Here is a 20,249-nt window from a genome sequence, read left to right on the forward strand (position 1 = left end):
ATAAAAGGATAAGGAGCTCTGTAATTTTATGACATTTTATATGAGTCACCTAGAACTTCATTCTTTTTCATCTTCATGTAATAACAGAAGATGACTGCCCTCAATGTGGTCAATCTATCCCCTAGCTGGAACACATGGCAGTAGTTAATGCAGGCTACGAACACACATAAGTGCTTCTTTCTTTGCATCCTCTTCTTTGACTGCACTTTGACCTCTCTGCCTTTCTCTCTTTTCCTTGCCTATGCTCTAGGCCCATGAGGTATTCCTATGCATTTAGCCCCTAATAGTAGATCCTATAAAGGGATGATATTAAAAATAGTTAACCCAAGCAGTGATATAAAACAATATTTAAATAAGAAAAAAATTTTGTTCTTTAAACAAACTCTATAAATGGAGGTAAAATTCAACAGAGACAGAGAACAAGGGACATCTTCCGGCCTAACCCATCCTCATAGGTGTTGTCTGCCCCAGAGGCTTCCATCCTGTGGCAGGAGTATATGTAGTGTTGACAGAACTCTCAGTACCTGGAATGTGTCTACAGAAGTCTTCATTATAGTCCATCTATTTCATTCTGCATCTTTATCCTTCTCTCTCAGAGCCAATATCATAAGTTCTGCAATTCTCATAATTGGCTCCTTTAGAGCAATCTAGGGGAACACTAGACATAGTGAGTGGCAACAGCCTTAGGTAATGTGGAGAGAATTAAGATGGGCATTGAGAATTTGCTGCCCAGGGGCACTAGCCTACTTGGTGATGTGCAGGCTTACTCTTGCCTGGGAACAATTGGGGACAGAAGGTATAAGGGTTAGGATGTCTATGTAGGGGTGCCTGGGGCCAGTCAGGAGGCATAGGTGAAGCATTGGCTGGCCTCTAGTGTCTTTGTGGGCAAGCCTATGCAGGTACCCAGGAGGTGGAACTTTTGAGGGACTGACTGGCTGGGCCACTGACCGAGGGCCACTGATCAATCAGAATGGGTATTGACCTTGTTCTCAGGTGTTTATGTTTTAGTTGATGGATTGTGGGGGAGATGGGAGAGCTACTGGGGTAGGGACTAAGGATGTAGGGCACATTCAGGGTACTAGAGAAGAATTTAGCTGTGTAGCTGTTAAACTATTTAGCAGGGGCCCATTGGCTGAATGGAAAAGAGAAGTTTCTCACTTCACAAATTAAAATACAAGTAACAAGAACAGTTATGCTTGTTTTTACTTCCAAATTAAAATACAAGTAACAAGAACATGTTATGCTTGAACTGCATTTTTCTTATGAGGTTTCTCAAGGCACTAGACAGTTCTCACCCAGAAGTCAACACTTCATCTCCCTGAGTACCATGATGATATGTTAAATACTCACTAGAGACAGGCAGAGTTTTTGACAGCATCAACTGTTCTTTTTCAGTGAGCTTAATTCCCATTTTTCCCAGCACATTTTTAAAGTCACTGGCTTCAATCTTTTCTCCTTTGAAAAAAGATGGGAATTGTTTCAGGTGACAATATTAAGAGATCTAATTATTTTAAATTATGAAAAACATAATCCAACACAGGATTATTCCTAACCATAGGATGAAGTTTAAATACATGAGCTGACTTCACTTACATAGAGTTACTGTGAAATTCAGTACCTAAAAGGGTTCTTTAATTTAAATAAGAAGATAACATTTCTGTGTATGTGTCAACATAGCACCGAGTAACATGGGAGCAGTATAACTGCCCAATGACTTTTGATGGTATATAGACTCTACATAATTCTACAGGCAAGTGATATCTCTGTTACTACTTCACGACTTGAATGATGGGACTGACTGTTCATGGTGATCATATTTCCTGATGCAAAAACTTCACATTGAGATTCACTGAGTTCACCTAGATTTTGATATTTTACACATTAGAAAAGGAACACATTAGTGGCCAAAATATTGGATAAGTTAATACTTCTTTTTGAGAGTGCTCACACTTTTTCTACATCTCTAATAATCCAAACTATTGTCAATAAGACAAAATTATCAATAAATAGGTAAAAGAGCAGAGTGAACCTACTAATGATGCTTTAAAAAGGTAATTCTCTTTACAGTAGCAAGATCTCAATTTTATAATGTATTGTATAAATTCTCACTCACCTGTGAAATTGTTTGCTACATCCATTAACATATCCAGGGAAACCTTTTCATCTTCTGTAAGAAAATTCAGAATTTAGACTCAGATGAAGATAATGAGACTTGAAAACATATAAAATTCATAAATAAAGATATGGTGTATGGAGTTCCAATAATTTTTTCATGCTTTATTTTAGAATTTTCAATCCACAAGAACATGTAACAGAGGAAAGAAGATTTAAGCTTTAAGTATATATCCATTCAATTAATGTAACTTATTTATTTTATAAGCTGTTAGGTGTTGAAAATCTTTAGAGTATTACGGGGAGTGAGTTTTTTGTTTGAAGTCAGCTCCACCCTATAGTCTAATTCTCCTGTTTTCTGACATAGTTCTCTTGCACGAGTGGGAGGCTAAAACAGGTTAGAGCAGCAGTTTTCAAAGTGTGGTCCATGGATCTCTGGAGTCATCCAATATAACACCCTTTTGCCTTTTTCATTGCGTTGACATTTACACCAATGGTGCAAAAATGGTGGATTGGTAAAATTGCTGGTATCTTTTCATGAGTCGAGGCAGTTGCAACAGTCTGTACTAGCAGTCATGTGTTCTTCACTACACATGCTTGTAGTAAAATAATATGTTTCACTTAAGAATATCCTTGATAAAGCAGCGAAACTTATTTATTTTATTAAATCTTAACCCTTGAGAACATATCTTTTAAATATCCTGTATAGTGAAATGAGAAGTTTGCATAAAGCACTTGAGCTGCATTGTATAAATACAATGATTTCTTGAGGAAAAGAACTTGTGTGATTGAATTGCAAGCAAACTAACTGTTTTTTTTTCATGGAATAACTTTTTCACTTGAGAAAATGACTGATGGACAAAATATAGTTAGTTATTCAGAGTTGGTGTTTGGGAAACATCTTGAAAGTGAACAAAGTGAGCCTGTCATTTTAAGAAACAACTGACAGTAGATGGTATAGTTCAAGTTTTCAAATAAAACTTTGACTTTTGGAAACCTTATGTCTGTACCATGACTTGATAGCTTCCCAATACTTAACGACATTTTTGATGAGATTGGTGGTGATATTAACAAATGCGATTTTTTTTTTGATATTGAATAATGACATGCTAATATTTGGAAGATCTAAATAACTCAGTGAACCAATATTTTCCAAATGACCAAAGCACAATGTTACAAAATCATGCATGGGTAAAAGATGAAAGTGTAAGATAGATGAATGGATTTTAATGTAGCCACGTATAAAAAGTTCATTGATATGGTTTCTGATCCTGTATTACAACTAAACTTTAAAAAACTACCACTTGCTGGGTTTTGGGGTAATATCAAAGAAGAATATCCATAATTATCTGAAAAGGCTATTAAAATACTCCTTCCTTTGCCAATTACATACATTTGTAATTTGTGAGGTCAGATTGTCTTTATACTCCAACCAAAACAACATATCCCAAGAGATTTAATGCAGAAGTAGATATAAGAAACCAGTCAGACATAAAGGTGATTTATAAATATGTAAAACAATGTCCCTCTTCTCACTAAATTTTTTTGTTTTATTTTGGAAAATATAGTTATTTTGCAAAAGTTTTTCATTTAACTTGTAATGGATTTATTATTTTAAGATAAATTAATAAATATTAAAATGTTTTAATTTCTAATACAATTAATATTAATAGATATAATCCACAAAAACAGAAAAGCTCTTTAGCATCCTCAATAAATTTTAAGAGCATGAAGAAGTTCTGAGACCAAAAAATTTGAGAACCACTTAGGTTAGAAGGTACACACAATAATAGACAAGATTCAATTTGCTTTTTGTTGCCTAATCTAATTTCAGTATATATTTATCACTTAGCCCAGGAGATCTTCAACCTCAAACTTCATTAGCTCTCATGCATTTTTGCATTTCCCTCTAGACTCTAAATGCCTCTCAGGGCAGCTCTGTTCCTTCTATACCCTAAACATTCTCAGTTTCTAGTAAATACGTGATAGTATAAACATCTGCCAAGTAAATAAAGCAATACCAAAATAATTCTGGCATATAATAAATATTTGTTGAATGAATCAATGAAATAAAGAAATGTATTTAAAACTCAGGACCTTGATTCTTGAATAATGAAGACCTGCCCTAGTAAAAGGTTTTCTTTTTAGTCCTTGGGGTTCCATGCTATTATAAAGAAGCTTGAAACCAGTTAAGATTCTTGGTGATCTGTATTCTAATTTTAGCTGCCAAGCTCAGTTGGGGGGTCCTGGTGAAGAAAGAAGAGACTACTCCCCTCCTTTACCTCAGTCTGGGTTTTTTCAACTGATACCATCTCAGTTATACTGTTTTTAAAATAAAATATGGTCAGTCTTTTTCCATAAGTATATATCTTTTCCTACCCTTTTTCTTTTCCCTGACCCTTCCCTCATCTCTTTCTCTCATCTTCCTTTCTTATCCTACTCTTTAATTCCATTCCCTATCTCTCAAATATTCCTTTATTACTTCTTTTTATTATTTTGGTATTCCTGTGCTCTTAGGGACACTGTGAGTTACTGTTTTAACCCTGCTGGTGATTCTTATGGTTTGAAGACAACTTACCTAAAATTAATAACATTAATAATTAGAGAACACATTTGAATTATCTGATACCTAGTATCTAAATGTCCTGTAATTATCTCAATTTGATTATGTCCTAAACATTATTTTTCTCTTCATTCTGCTCCATCTTCTGTTCTCTGCTCCCCCCGCCACTTTTTTTGGTTTTGTTTTGTGGCAATCATATAAGTTATAAACCTCTGTTTCACACTTTTAATGTTTCCCTCCCTTCTATACCACATCAAATCAATCTTCCCCTTATGTTACCAGTGTGGTTCCCTAAATAAGACCCTTATCATCTAGACCTTATAAGGCTCTATCATCTGGACCTCAGCACTAGCCTCTAAATTCTTATCTGTGCCCCCAATTTTTCTCTCTCCAACGTGTGTTTTCTCACAGCTTTCAGAGTAGACTAGTCATTGTCTAGAGGAAGAAGGTGTCTTAAATGCTCACCAGAAATTGGCAGGTGAGTCTGTAGGTCCTGAATTTCATTTGCTTCAAGTCTAAAACCAGTTTTTTGTAGAGCATTTCTTAGGTCACTGACACGAACCTTTCCCCCTTAATAAAAACAAGAAAAGTAGATAAGGATGTCACAAAATGAAAAATGGAGGCCATCAACCCCTATCTAACAATGAAAACACAAAGAAGCTATTTATAGCAAGTTATGTGGGAGTCAGGAAGAGACATGATCCCGTAACTAAACTTCTGGGAGAAGTTTATACTGGGGAGAAAAAAGTAAAGAAAGTTTGGCAACTCTAGGAAATTAGGCAAAGGTGACAAGTAACTCATGGTATTCTGGTCAGAAAAATAAGATTTGAAACTTGATATAATAACAATAAATTACCTTTTTGATGTAATTATACATAAAGAAAAACTCTAGTTAATGAGGTAGAATAACTGAAAACTATTGGTGTAGTTTTGATCAAGTCACTATAAAAATATGAGGATTTACAAAGAGTCAATGAATATATTTCAGATGAGTAATTAAACGTAAAAAATCTAATCTTAGGAAAACAAGGATAGAGTATATATATATATTTTTTATATGCTATCTAGATAGTAAGGCACTTTCTGAATACAAAAACAAGAAGAAATCACAGAAGAAATGACTGATATAAAGACATAAAAATGAAAAATGACTGTATGTCAAAATACAACATAATGGTCAGAAAGTAGATTGATGGATGCCAGGCCTGCGACAGTTGTTGGGAATGGGGAGTGACTGCTAATGGGTACAGTGTCTCTTTTTGGGGTGATGAAAATGTTTTAATTGAATATGGTGATAGTTATATAACTGTTAATATACTAAAAATCATTGAATTCTACATGTTAAATAGATGAATTCTATGGTATGTGAATCATATTTCAATAAAACTGTTGTTAAAAATACAACATAATAAAATAAAAATGCAGACAACCAACTGGGAAAATATTTGCTATAGATGTGACAATGTGCTAATATCTTTAATTTATAAAGAAATCATTCAAATTAATAGGAAAATGCTCAAACTCCAATAGGATAAAGAATCAGACAAGTAATTAAAGTATTGAAAGACATAATGATGTAAAAACATTTTCAATTTCATTGGTAACAAAAATATCAAAACAATAATTGGATTTCATTTTTCATCTATCAAATTAGCAGAGATAAAAAAATGTGAAAATAATCTATTGTGGCCTGGGCATAATGGGTACTGTTATTCACTTGTATAAAACAAATGGGTACTGTTATTCACTTGTATAAAAGAAAGCCTTAAACATGTTACGATCCTTTCACCTAATACTTCCAGCTGGAAGAATCTATCTAAAGAAAATGACTATAAAGTTGGGTCAAGATTAATGTACAAAGATCACAGATGTTTAATAGTAAAATAGTGGAGACTACCTAAATGTTCAACAAAAAAAGAATGATTAAATTATAATACAACCTAATGATATAGTCATTAAAAATTATGTATAAAAAGAATTTTTAAATGGCATGATGAAATTCTTATACTAAAAATTTAGGATTAAGTGCAGGATACATATAATATACAATAAGAGTTTAATTAACAACACATGTATACACAGAATAAAGAACAGAGAATACTATAATAAAAAAGATATTACTTGGGATTATGGGTAATTACATTTTTTTCAATGTATGCTACACTATATAGTCCAGATTATTCTCAAATACCCAGCACATAGTGGACACTTGGATATTTGTTGAATAAATGCACCATTTTCTGATTTTCTATATAATTAGAAAAAACAATTATGATAATCTCAGATTTTACTGTCCTTATCCTTTTTCTCACTCACCTTTGAAAGATTTCATGCCTTCCAGTAATTTTTTCTCAAACACCCTTTTATCAGCTGTAAGATAAAATACTATTGAGTTTTTAGCAATTCATAAAAATCAAAATGTTTATTTTCAGAAAGGGAAAATTAAAAAATTTATCACAACTTATTCTCAATTAAAAGTATTTAGAAAATTCAACGTAGTGAATCCTGTATCCACTGAATAGGATATAGGGTGCTGTGCTGAAATACACTCAACTTTTCCTTTCCCATTTTCTTCTCTCTAATTTGGCTTTATCTTTTCTTTCTTCAGCTTTTCTACCCTTCTGCCTTTTCAACTTAGGTCTTCCAGCTTAAACCTTAGATTTCTCCCAAAGGGACAGAAGAATTTATTTGTTCTATGCTGGGACTTAAGATTGAAGAGGTCCTGGTTTCCTAAATCAAATCTAAAGGATAAGAATAATGTTTTTAAAAATGCTAGGACTGAGTGTTTTAGAAAATAGTTTTAATTGACATGAAATGTTTCAAATATTAGAATTTTTATATAAAACCTGAAAGTAAACTTTTCTTGAAGTTTAGTTTAAGAGGGTAGGGGCTTGAGAAAACATGGTCCCTGGAGACATGGCCCTGTTCACCCAGAGTTTAGTATAGTGCCATGCATGCACACAACAGGTCGTCAGTAAATGTTTGTTGAATGAATAAATAATTAGACATCAGTGGAGTTGAACACACTTAAGTGCTTACCAGAAACTGGCAGAGTTTTCACCAGCTTTTTATGTTCCTTATTTGTGATCTCTATTCCCATGTTTTTTAGAACATTTTTCAGGTCCTCAGTATAAATCTTCTCTCCTTTAGGAAGGGAAATATGCATATTTATGAAATATCCTTCCCAGGTGCAGGGGGAAGAACAAAGCATAATGAAGTCTTGTTTAACTATTCAGAGTCAAGGAGGAGAATCAGAAAAAAATTTTTAACCCAAGAAAGTCTATTAAAATGATAAGACAATAGCATATGTAATGAGTAAAATAGGAATTGTATAATTTCTCAGTAGTTTAGATGCTGTTTGATAGCTAATATAAATAATTCAACCAATAATATAATATTATAATATAATAATATAATTCCTTTTTTCTCTTCTTCTGTCTTCTCCTTCCCCTCCTCTGGGTCTCCCTGTCTGCTTCCCCTTTCTATTCTTTTGCTTGAATTATGGGACTAGTTTTAAAAATGACAATAGTAGCTGGCTCCCTGTAAAATTTTCACCTTGAGTGAATTTATATTTACATAATTACACTGTAAGCTGCACATATGAGATAGGGAGACAGATTTGAAACTTTGCATATTTAAAATCCATTAAAAAGAAGAAAAAACATAAAAACCATAAGAATACGAAATTGGAAAAAAGAACAGGCTAATCCGAAAAAAAATTAAAACTACATCTAGAAATAAAAATATTATTATTGAAATTAAAATCTCAATGGACAAACACTATAAGACACAGTGTAGAGAGAATTAATGAACTGGAAGAAAGATTTGAGAAAGTCTCAAAAATTAGGACAAAGACATAAAAAAGGGGAAAATATGGAAATGAAAGATATGAAGAGTAGAATGAGAAAGTCCAATATACATATAATAGGAGTTTCCAAAGCTGAAAAAAGAAGAAAAAAGGGGAAGAGGCAATATTTGAGATTTAAGGCTTGAGGATTTTTAAGACCTGATGAAAGGCATGAATGTTGTTTCAGTAATCACAAATTCCAAGCAGGAAAAATGAAAAGTGCATACTTGACTACATGATAATGAGAATTTTGAAGACAGAGATAATCCTAAAAGTTACAAGAAGAAAAGAGACTAACTATAAATAAACAATGAAGATTTAGTTGATTTTTAATAGCATACTTGACTACATGATAATGAGAATTTTGAAGACAGAGATAATCCTAAAAGTTACAAGAAGAAAAGAGACTAACTATAAATAAACAATGAAGATTTAGTTGATTTTTAATAGCATTGGATCTTTCTATCTATCATCTATCATCTATCCTATCATCTATCAATCTACATATTTATCGATCATTATTGTCTTTTCATCTGTATTTGTATGTATTTTCCTCTCTCTCTTTTTCCCTTTTTAATTTAAATGCAAGTTTTCCTGTAGGTTAACTTTATAAGTTACTCTTCAGGTAACAGAATATTCAAATGTAATTGCAACTAAATTTGAGAAATAATTAACATAACCCAAAGACAGTATGATTGTCTCCCAGAGACAAATCATTGGAACTTTGCTTTTCCTCATTCTGGGAAGAGAGTGAAGACATTTTCATTTGTATGAAGGTTACATGTTATTAGTTGGAAACACAGAGTTTTTTTGTTGTTATATGGGAGTTAAGTTTAAATATATGTAGAAAGGTCTATATCTGAGTAGCCAAAAGGGTAGACTGTTCCACATATTTGGTTGTTATCTCTCAGTTTCAATCCTATCCTTCGGTATTGTGCTTCGTGATGCTGAGGCTGGGTCTCTGTAAACCACATTTTTGTTTTGCCAGCTAGCTCCATCTTAAATTCTGCCAACAGGGACACTAGAGAGAGAAAGTCCAAAAGGCTGGCAGATAAAGTTCCTTCTTGTAGCAGTAGCTGAATACAGTTTTCAGTTTTTCGACCTTGTGGAACCAGTTTCATTACACTATCTTCAGAGATACTAGCAAGAGACTTTCGAGTTCTAAGGTAAAATTACAATCTACAAATCTAGATCTAGTCAAACCATGATTCAAGAACTGACTCTTGTTGAAATTACTAAGAAGGATGTATTTCAGGAAGAATGAAACTGAACCCAAAAAGAAGTAGAATGAAGAAGCAATGGTGAGCAAAGTAAGTAGTAAGTGTGTTTAAATTTTGTGGATGATTGGCTTTGAATTGCTTTACTTTTGCTTTCAATATGCTCCCTTGGCAAAATCCCATTCCTGGTTAAACACAAGTTTCTGTTTACTCTATGCCTATAGCCATGCAGCTGAACTAGAGCTGAAGTGAACTATGCTGACTGATCTCACTTTAAATTGATGATCATGAACTTCAAGTAGGCCCTTAATTATGCTGAGCAATTACACTATATTAGTCCATTAACTTTCTCACTCTTCTTGCTGACTACTTCCCATGTTCTCTTTCAAATCACCACTTCCTCCACTTCCATTTGATTATAACTTCTATTACCTCTTTAATTAGAAAAAAATCTTCTCTTGATACCATTTTCACCAATTTACTTAGCCCTTCATTCTACTTTTTTGCTCCCTTTTACAGCAAAATTCCTCAGATATTCATACTATTTCTAAATTATATCCTCTCATTTTCTTACTCACTCTAGTTGAGCTTTTTTCCACCCTCACTACCTGAAGCATCTTTTTTTGATATCACCAGTGACCTCCCTGTGGCTATATAAAATGGTCACTTCTCAGCTCTTACCTTACTTGATCAGCAGGATTTGACTCTTTTGATTTGCTCTTCTGGTTGATACTTATAGCAGATGTTGTAGATGCCCTGATCATATATATCTCTTTAACCCTTACCATTTCAGTGCATGCTAGCCCAACTTTCAATTGCTAATATCTCTTTGTCTGAGGGGTTTCTTTGGCTGCCAGAGTTTTCTCTGCCTATCCTCAGCTGGCTGGAAATGCCAGTGGAGTAATATTGCTTCCTTCTCCCTTGCGCAGTTCTCAACCAGTGACTGATAAGAGTTGGTGTAAAAATGAACCTAGCTCCCTAACCGCTCCGTGAGGCTGTGTTCTATATCATTTCCCAGATATTACCCAATGGGATTAAGTTCTGGGTACATTCAATGGTAACTTGTTTGATAAATACACACTTTATTTGCTGCCTTCATCCATGTCTCACTTCTCTACTCCTCTGTGTTTTCAGGGTCACCTCTAAATAAACTACCTGCATGTATAATCCTTGTCTTAGGGGTTTGTGTCTGGGGGCACTCAACCTTGTACGGTATCCTTTATTTGGCTTTTAGGATACCATATTCTCTTGGTTTTCCACCTACCTCACTGGCCATTCCTTCTTGGTCTTCTTTAATGCTTAATGTGAAAATGCTCCAGGATTCATTCCTTAATCCTCTTCCCTTCTCCATCTGTACTCACTCCTTGGGTGAATTTATTCAATTTGATGGCTTTAAATACCATATCTATGCTATGGCTTTCAATTTTATATTTTTAGCCAAGATATCTTTCTTGAATCTGTGACTGTCTAGTATCTTTGTACTTGACATCACTATTTGGGGGTCTATTAGATATCTCAAAATATCCTGCACTGAATTCCTAATTTTTTTCCACTCAAATTTGTATTTCTGGCAACTTTTTCTACCTCAGTTAATGGCAAGTCTATCCTTTCAGTTGTTTAGGACAAAAATCTTAGACTCATTCTTGACTTCTCTCTTTATCTAGTACTTTATATTTAATCATTCAGGAAAGTCTGTTGACCCCTTTTATTTTTTTTTTATTAAGATATAATTGGCATATAACATTACATTAGTTTCAGGTGTATGACATAATGATTCACTATTTGTATATATTATGAAATGATTACCATATTAAGTCTAATTAACATCCATTACCACAATGACTCCTTTTAAAATGTATCCAGAATCCAATGATTTTTTTTTACCATCTTCATTGCTTTCCACCCTGGTATGAATCCACATAATTTCTAACATGGATTAATCTAAAAGCCCTCTAAACAGTTTTCCTGTTTCTACTCTTGGTTTCTTTTCTCCTCTCCCTATCCCCTTCCCTCCCCCTATTCATTTTTCAAACAGAATCTAGAAAGATCTGATAAAAACATAGGTCAGATTATATCATGCCTCTGTTCTAAACCCTGCAATAACTTTTCATTTCTCTCAGGAAAAGAAAGGTCAAGTCCTGGTAGGGCTTACATGGCCCTGACTAATTTTGCATCCATCACCTCTCTCTTCTCATCTCCTATTACTTTTTTCCTTACTTACTCAGATTCATCTACATTGGTCTTCTTGCTATTCCTTGAATACTCCAGGCATGCACCTTCCTTTGGGCCTTAGTTCTTGTCCCTTCTGCCTGCAACATTTTTTTTTTTTGAAGTTTCCACATAGCCAAACCTTCACCTCAAGGATTTGCTCAAATGTCATCTTCACAAAGAGGCTTGATAACCTATTTAAAACCACAACTGTCCTTTCCCTCAGCATACCTCACTCTCTCAGTCTCTTTTACTCTAGTCTACTTTTCATTTTTTTCTATAGCATTTTCTATAGCATTTCTAACATACTATATAACATACTTATTTATTGTTTATTGTTTATTGTTTGTTTCCTCTGCTAGAATGTAAACCTCATGGGGGCAGTGATCTTTGTTCTGTTTACTGATGTATCCTAAGTGCCTATAACCATGCCCAGCATGAAGTAAATGTGGAATAAATAGTTGTTAAATGAATGAAGGAAGGAAACGTTACTGTGTTAAAAATATAGTTCCATATAAAACTTTAAGACCAATAATATAATCCTCACTATAACATCTCACTCACCTGTAACATTTTTAACTTCATCCATCAACGCATTTAAATAAATCTCCCCATCATCTTTAAGGTAAAAACAATCAAAAATATTTTTAGAAAAATGATATAAAATCCTTAAATTATGAAATAGAAACCCAAAATTCAATCACTTGAAAACACTTCCCTAGAAGTTTATTATTTTTTCATGTCAGAGATTTATCAATTTAATTAATATACCTCCTGCATTTTACTAAATCAAAACTCACACAGCACAGTACATAAGCAAGGTTTAAAGCACTCTCCTTCCTTTCAGGACAATCTATTATTTATTAGGTTAGTCTTTCTCAGGCAGGGGTCTGAAATTTTTTGAGAATTTAAAGATTTTGTTTAAAAATGATGTTTCTATTATGTCAGTACTAAGTTTGCCTTTGGGGTGTGATCACCTTGGCATCAAGTAATCCTCTTAAAGGACAGGGTGTTGGTGTCCATGTCCTGCTGCTCTTAGGTTGCCAACATGATAATTATCACGTTTATATTTTTAGTTAAATTCCCAGGTATGATGACAAAACTTAGTTTCTTCAGTCAGCATTTCTCAAATTAAAGTCTGAAGCTACTAGAGGTCAATGGATACATTTTAAGCAGTTTGTAAAATCACAAGTTTGAGAAACACTGAATTGGGATGTTAAGATAGCCATTAAAAGATGCTATTACTCTATTAGGCAAGATTCAGTCTGGAACTTTGAGCTGCCTATGGACATATGCATTCTCTACTTATGACTTGGTCAAGGGTGCCAATCCATCACTGGTCAAACATGTTCACACAAGTTCCCCTGAGGGTGAGATACTAAGAATCACTTTGCATTCTTACTATTACCTAGGCATTAGTTTAATCGTTTGCACAAGACTGATGATATTCCATGAATGTTAACTAAATGATAAGGTTTTAGCAAAATGCAAATATATTATAAAGAATTAATTAGCTTTAAAACCAGTATATATTCCAGGTTCTTAGATGCAGAATTTATCCTTGTTTGTTCTTTTTGAATGACTTTTCACTTATGATAATCTTTTATTGGTACTCTTTTATAGTTTTATAGTATTTTTATTATTAATATGAATGCTATTATAACTTTTAAATAGAATAAGAAAGAATCTTTATTGGATAAAGGTCTGTGCCTGTGAAGAACAGCTGTCATCATGTCCTTTACTTTGTGTGACTCTAATTAGCTCCACTGAGGCCTGTCAGGTCCCAAAACAATTTTCCATCCTATCTCAGATGATTCTATAGATGTACAAGGTAGTCCACAAGAATTAGATTAATAGCCTCACATTTTAAATCACTATGCTGGCATCTTTTCTCATGTTTCAGGATACCAGGAAAACACGGCAACCACAAAGTCACTTTTGGAAAAACCACTTACCTCTTATTAAGGCAAGGTTCCCAGGAGCCAAAAATGGTGCCTGACATATCACAAGCATTCAATTAAAGTTTATGGAATGAAAGAATGAAAGGTACTATTGATTTAGAAAAATCCATGTTCACTGACTTAGATTAATCTTATATCTACTACCTCCTCAAGGGAGTGGGTGTCCCTCAAAATTTCCTGATGAATTTTTCTCACTTCTATTAGCATGAAAACAGTTTAATACATGCCAAGTTTAATTAATTCAATTGGTAACATTACTGTGTATCTTCTTAAATTTGTTAATTATAGTAGTTCATGTTGGTATAGCAGAATGGTTAAGAGAGTTTCTGGAGCCAAATTGCCTATCCACTACATAACAGCTCTCTGACAGTAGGCAAGCTTGACTTGACTTCTCTGTGCCATAGTTTCCTTACATGTAAAATGGGGGTAAAAATGGAACCTACCTTAGAGAGTTGTTTGGAAGATTAAATAAGATAATATAAGTAAAGTTCTCAGAACAGTGCTTTGCACATGTCAGGACTATGTAGGGGTTGGTCATTGCTATTTAATGCTGAATTAGCACTAGGGACTCAAATATTAAAATCTTGAGTAGTTTCATTAGACCTTGACATTTCCTGTGTAGAGTAACACTTGCCATCTATATCAGGCAGCATTCTTGGTGATCCTTTCTAAGTGTTAGCCATTGGGCTCAGTTTGGTAGCTGTGGTGAAGGCCCTACTATTTTTTTTTTCTTCTTTTTATATATCCTATCTTTAGTCATTCCAGGCCTGATACTAGCTAGCCTCCTGTCCAAAGTTTTGCTAAGGGGTATATTAATATTAAAAACTCTCACCATCAACTGGTAGACAGTCTTTCAGTTCCTGGATTTCTTTCTCCTTGAGATCAATTCCCATGTTTTTCAAGAAAGTGTCCAGCTTATTTGAAGATACCTTCGTCCCTTAGGAAAGTAAGGGATGGGACATGAGAAATACTTGTAATGATGTAAAGAGTGGGTCATTCTAGCTTTTACCTACGCATTAATACTATATAGAGAATGAAAAGCAAAGAACAATCAAACTACTCAAGTAAAAGATTTTGGTGTGTAAGTCAGGAATTCCTAAACTCTGATCTGTGGGATTCTGCAATGGCTTTGAGAAAAACTTTTAAAACAAGAAAATGAGGAGTTAGGGGTATCTGCTAAGTCATGGCAAAGACTAAAATTAACTTTTATAAATGTGTCTGCACAGTAGGATTTGAAATTTGCTAAACTGAGAACTATAAATCCATTCACCTAGCCAGCCAGTCAGCCAGCCAATATATAGATTTACTTTATAAAAGTCATCTGGAAAAATGTTTAATAACATATGTTTCTAGGTACTATCTCTGGAAGTTCAAGATCAATATGACCAGAAAGGGGCCTAGTGATCTAAATGCTAAAAAAATTTTCCCCCTGGTGATTCTGATGTAAAACTTTATTTGGGAACTACTGCTTTTGAGTCTACTGTAGTTAAACCATTTTGGTGACTGTAGTGTGTCTATAGCATATAAAGAATAAACATTGAATTAATAAACAACTAGGACAGCAAGATTAATAATCTGAAAATTGTAAAATATGAAGAGGTTTTAAAAATAAGAGCAAAGTTTAATGACTTCAGTTTTACCTGACTTTTCATCATACTTCACACTCACCTTCAAGACATCTTAATTCTTTCATCAATCTGTTCATATAAACCTTTCCTTTGGCTATAAGAATAGAAAAAATTAAGTCTCAGGCAGCAATTACATAATTTAAATAGAATAAAACATGCATAATTTCAGAAACAAAAATTTTTAAAGTTTTACTCTAGAAACATATTATTTCATTTTCAAGAATAAATTCAAGAATTTGGTGTAATTATTTTAGTGGTGGAGGGCATGGAACATTCTTTAAATAGAGAATATTAGTCACATGAGTCCAGATACTAAACTTTTCTTAAAGGCCACTTGTGATTTTTTTTTTCCACTGTGATATTTTTAGTGCTCACCATCAACTGGAAGATTGTTCAGTAGTTTTGTGCTCTTATCTTCTGTGAGCTTTATCCCCATATTTTCCAGAAAATTTTCCAGGTTACTAGTATCAACCTTCTTGCCTTTAAAAAGTAAAACATGATAATAGTTGAAAATTTGAAGAATGATGATTCTATATTATAAAAAATGTCTACATGGCATTTTTTGATTAAACAATATAATAAATCTGTCAAGAATGCTAGCTATTGCTAAGATATAATTTTAGGGCTTTCAGGCTAACACAATGATGATCAAAATTAAGGTGTGAGTCAGTAGATGGAAACATTCACCAGTAGATAGATAAAGAGAATTCATCAATTAAAAAAAAAACATTGCTGTTAAAATATAATTTTGTGCAAACATTAAAATCTTAGTTTTGCAGTCTTCTTAATTACATATCATGGAACTACATACAGGGCTTTTCTCCAGGGGCTTCTCTCCTAACATAGCATTTCTGTCATGCCTCAGGGATTTGGTAGGCTTGCTTTTCTCATTTCATGGCAGCTACTACCATCAGTATACTTTTTGGGCTTCCATAAGGGTGGCTAGGAATCTAGAGGCAGTCTTATAAGCTCACTTCTTTTTTGTGCCCCAGGAAAATGAGCATGTAGAGATTTTTTTTTACTTAAGGCTTTCATGTAAAGTGTTAGAGTAAAACAGATAGAGGATCACCAAACTATCACAAGCATGGATAAGACTCAAGGCTAGCAAATTTGTTTGGTAACGGACTTGGGTTTAGTTCTTGGTTATGAGGTTGGAAATCACGTCGTATCTTTGCCCCTGCAACCATTTCCCAATCTGCTTGTAGGATGGCTATGTGAAACTTCCCTTCACCATGGCTCTTCTTTCTAGCTTGAAGATATAGTTTAGCAATGAAAACGACAGAATGGAAGTTATGTGAGGTGAAGGATGTTAACAAACCTTACTGTAGTAAACATTTCACAATATATATATGTATCAGGTAATCACATTGTATACCTTAAACTTATATAAAGTTGTATATCAATTATATCTCGATAACCTGGGGAAAAAAGATGCAGTTTAGGCAGACAGTTTGGATGTTCTAATCATTTTCAATTCCAGCAAAAGATAACTCTTGCTTTTAGTCCTCTGGAAACACACTGCAGTGCTTCCGCCAGTGGGGGAATATCTGAGGAGTTAGCCAGTCTTCTGCACAAGTGCCTGGAAAAGGCTGCTGCTTCAGAGTGCTTCTGTGAAGCCGTGGACCACGAGCTACTAATATCCCCCTGTAACCAGCCAAGGGAATGACTCTTCAGATACAACAGAGCGACTTCCTAATCTGCTAACTCGATCAAACTTTTGACAGACATAAACCTTCTGCCTCAAAGTTATCGGTCTAACCATATCTCTTAATCATATCTGTATCATTCTCATTCAGCAAAATATAATACCCTCAAAAATTTCTATCCTAATACATTATGTGTTTTACTATTCCGATTTTTCTTTCCATTGCTAGCTTTCTTTTCAACCCTCTCCACAGTGCCCTCGGACTCAGATTTCATTAAATATACATTTTTCTATATCTTCAGTCTCTTTACAGACTGTTTCCTTCTTTCCTAACTGAACTTTGTCTCTTCCTAATAGATATTTCTATTATTACTTTTTTTTTGAGAGAAAACTGCTCATTTTCTTGTATCCCATTTGCCTTAGGGGTTGGCATTCTCCTAGATCCCAACTGCTGCTTTCTAACTGTACTCAAACCTCTTTCATGAGATTCATGAAATTTGGCTTTCTTTTTGTTGTCACTTACTGACTTCTTGATCATTTCAGAAGCTTGTCCAATTACTCACAGTCTTCTTCTGCACCTAAACTCCTGACATCATTACAGAAAATTCCAGTCTTTATATGGATAACTCACTCAACAACCTGGCCTCCAAATTTCTTGACTTATCCTCAATGACTATATCTTCAATTCTATACGAGTTAACCATTATGGACTTTGTCATTATCCAGAAATGCTTCACCTCTAAAATTTTGAATTCTAACATGCCAGGACCTCATATTCTTTCACTTTTTTCACTTCGTTATTCCTACCACCCTCATTAAGGTCTCTACAGAGATTTTCATTCCCATCCCCCACTTTTCTCCGAGTTCATAATTTCCATCATAACCTAACTTCCTTTCCTATCCACACAAGACCACTTAACCACTCTCTTGACTATACTTTTAATGTCTTTATGCTTTCATTCTTTTGTCATATCAGCCTTGAAAACCTCCTAACTTGGTCCAACTGAAGACTGTCATAATCATGTGAAAAGTTGCCACTATTTATTTATGATATCTGATTTGGGTTAGACTCTTGGTGCTTCTCGGCAATTCTTTCACATATTCCTCATCAACTTCAATGCCCAATATCCATCAAAGTTATCTGAAATCATCAATACTTTCCTTGAAGTTCTCTACCTTACCACTGTGCCTTTGCTTTTAATAGATGATTCTGTTTTCTACTTTACAGAGAAAATTCAAACTTTTAGGTAAACCCCTCTGAATTTTACTCCCATATCCACCTCATTTTTCTTTATCTGTATCTTTCTTGACTTGAGGTTTGCTTGTCTCAGAAAAAGAGGTAGCCTCAGATTCTTAATCATATATTCAACTGCCTAGGGTTGAAATTCCCTTAAATATCTTATAGGAACCCCTAACTCAATATGACCAAACCTTTACTTCTAAACTGTTTTACTGAATTCCTTATTTTGGTGAATGTCACTATCATTCACCCAACTACTCAGCTCAAAAACTAAAGAGTCATTCTTCACTCTATCCTTTTGCCCTATCTCCATACCTAATTAATAACCAAATCCTATAGATTCTATTTATGTAACATTTCTTATATTTGTGCCTTCCTCTCAAGTCTCATAGATAATGGTTTAGCTTAGCCCTTTATTGACTTTTGTCTAGATAGTTACAATTTGCTTCAAACTGTTCTCCCTGAATCCATTCTTGCACACACACCCCCATTTATCCTTTCCATTGCTGCTAGAGTAATATTTCTAATTTGCAAATCTAATCACATAGTCCTGGAATGACTCTCCACTCTGCACAGAATGAAATGAACACTCTTTTATTTAGTATTCAAAGCCCTCCATGATTTGTCCCCTATATTAGTTTCCTGTTGTTGCTGTAATACTTACCAAAAACTTAGTGGCCTAAAAAAATAGATTGTTTTCTCTTATAGTTCTGGGGGTCAGATGTCCAAAATCGGTTTCGTTGGGCTAAAGTCAAGGTATCAGCAGGGCTGGTTCCTCCATGAGGCTCTAGGGGAGAATTCGTTCCCTTGTTTTTTCCACTTCTAGAGGCCACTTACATTCCTTGGCTCATTTCCCATCTTCTGTCTTCAAAGCCAGGAGTGTGTCATCTTACTTCCATTGCCATATTGCCTTCTATTTTTTCTGTCATCGAATCTTACTTTGCTTCCTTCTTCTAAGGACACCTGCGATTACACTTAGGGCCCAACTGGATAATCAAAGATACCTCCCCCTCTCAAGATCCTTAATCACATTTCCAAAGCCCTTTTGTGATACAAGGAAACATTCATGAGTTCAGGGTATTAGGACCTGGTTATCTTTGGGAGCCATTATTCCGCTTACTACATCTCATTCCTTATTGTTTAAGTTTATTCCGTGAAGTACTCCTAACAGCACTTTATACTCCAGCTATGCCAAATCACTTCTAGTTCCTTAAAGTACCATACTTTTTCTCATTTTGGTACCTTTTATAATTTTTTTCTATCAGGAATGCCCATCCTACTGTGTCTGTCTGGCAAAACTGACTCACCTTTCAAGGATCAGCTCATGTGTTATCCATTCTATTAAAGTATTTCCCAGTCTCTCTTCCTCAGATACAAGTGATCATTCTGCCCCTTCTTTACTTTGTATAGGTTTTAAATATAGCACCTATAACATGTGATTGAATTCATTTATGATCTTTTCTTGCCCCAACTACATAAGTTCCTGAAAGGTAGGTTTTTGTAGATCCATACTTGTGATATAGTAGATGCTCATTAATGAATTAATAAAAATCGAACCCACCTGTAAAAAGATTTGCTTCATCCATTACCACATTCACTTTAACCTTCCCCTCATCTATAAGAGAAGACAGAATTGTATGCATAAAAATAATAGCGAGAAACAGAAGAAAGATATGTCGTCATACATTGTAGTAAAACAAAAAATTCAGCACTTTTTTTTATGATTTGCTCTAGAATTTTATCCTATTTTCATTCCAACTGGAAAATGTGAAAAGACAAAGCTCCAGTTATAAAAAGAATACTTAACTCCACACTTCTAATATTACTT

The 20,249-nt window shown here is 34.2% G+C and overlaps 1 long non-coding RNA gene across 1 annotated transcript; it reads right to left on the reverse strand.

The window, feature by feature from the left end:
- Positions 1-12,506: 12,506 nt before the first annotated feature.
- LOC120600019 (uncharacterized) lies at positions 12,507-15,932 on the reverse strand. Its single transcript, XR_005652061.1, has 4 exons — positions 15,912-15,932; positions 15,577-15,630; positions 14,741-14,845; positions 12,507-12,565 (listed from the first exon to the last, which is right to left on the reverse strand). It is a non-coding gene; the product is annotated as an uncharacterized LOC120600019 (long non-coding RNA).
- Between the last annotated feature and the right edge of the window lie 4,317 nt (positions 15,933-20,249).

Source organism: Pteropus medius, unplaced genomic scaffold (assembly GCF_902729225.1).
Source record: "Pteropus medius unplaced genomic scaffold, Ma_sr-lr_union100, whole genome shotgun sequence".
NCBI lineage: Eukaryota > Metazoa > Chordata > Mammalia > Chiroptera > Pteropodidae > Pteropus > Pteropus medius.